This window comes from Pteropus vampyrus, unplaced genomic scaffold, assembly GCF_000151845.1.
Source record: "Pteropus vampyrus isolate Shadow unplaced genomic scaffold, Pvam_2.0 Scaffold49, whole genome shotgun sequence".
NCBI classification, from domain to species: Eukaryota; Metazoa; Chordata; class Mammalia; order Chiroptera; family Pteropodidae; genus Pteropus; species Pteropus vampyrus.
In genome coordinates this window covers 2,251,826-2,253,167 of record NW_011888830.1, presented here as the reverse complement: position 1 = coordinate 2,253,167, position 1,342 = coordinate 2,251,826, and the positions used below count along the sequence as shown (strand labels likewise).

At 32.9% G+C, this 1,342-nt stretch overlaps 1 pseudogene; it reads right to left on the bottom strand.

Annotated features, from left to right (window-relative positions):
- Positions 1 to 353: 353 nt before the first annotated feature.
- Positions 354 to 472, bottom strand: LOC111739329 (annotated as a pseudogene).
- Between the last annotated feature and the right edge of the window lie 870 nt (positions 473 to 1,342).

Genomic DNA, 1,342 nt, shown 5'->3' with positions numbered 1-1,342 from the left:
ATGCATCACTTCTAAAGAGTATTATAAGTGAATTCATTTCATCGTCTGCTCACCCCCAGACTTTTCTGTTTGGGAAAGGAAAGCTCTGACGATCACAGCTTCTACTTCCAAGGCTCAACTTCCTTTATAGATTCAGGTTTTCTTGAGGTTAACACACTTGTTCTCAATTTCGAAAAATAAAACAAGCTTATGTTCAGATTTCACTACTGTTGTTTCGTTTCGATTTTTTCAATTCAGTGAGTGTTCCATTTTAATAAGCAGACCACACTTTTTTTTTTTTTTTAGTCAAAGCAACCCTTGGTTGACCTCACAGACTGCAAGAAACTTGTCAGCTTACAATCCCTTATTTTTTATGCCTATAGCACTTGGTTTTCCTAGGTGGTCTCCCATCTACGTACTAACCAGGCCCAACCCTGCTTAGCTTCCGAGATCAGGCAGGATTGGGCTTGTTCAGGGTGGCATGGCCATAGACACTTTTTTTTCCTTCACCAAAGAGGAGGCACAGAATTGCAAGAGCCTTTCTTAGGTTTAGTCCAGACATCTGTTTCTCCGAACATTTGTCTTTTACCTGAGTGATAACTAGGAGAAAAGAAATGAGAGAAATCGATCGTCTTTATTTTCAAATAGAATTATTTATGAAAGCACATCCACAAAATCTCTGAAACAGTGATAAGTTCTTGTATGTATAAGATTACAGTGATTAAGGCATAAACACAGTTGAATAGAACAGAGAAGACAACCATGAAGCTGATCCCAGAACACATAATAGGAAGAGATGGCAAAGGAGCTTTTACAAATCATTGCTAATGGGATGAATTTATTTAATGAATTATTTAATGAGTGATGGTGGGAAAATGGACTATCTGGGAGAAGTCTCAAATTATATTTACCTTCACTGTAGAAGGTAAAGTCATGTCAAATGAGTTCTAGATAGAATAAGAGAGAAATGTAAAAATGAAACTATAAAAGAATCCAAAAGAACCTGAAACTTACTGGATTTCGTTAACCAATGTCCCTATAATAAAAATAAATAAATTTTTTAAAAATCCAAAAGAAAATATAAGGAATCTGAGTAGGAAAGGACATTGTAATTTTTAAAAATCAGCAGGAGAAATTAAAAAGGGAAAGATCAATAGATTGAATTATATAAAATGTAAAACATTTTTTGGTCAAAATATCAAGCAAAATTAAAACACATTACATAATAAGGGGCAATCAAATATATAAAGAGCTTTTAAAATATAAAATGATAAATACTTTGCACCAATAGTAAAATGAGTGAAAATACAGATAATTCTTAGAAATACACACTAATAAAAATACATTTCTAAAAATTCAAACT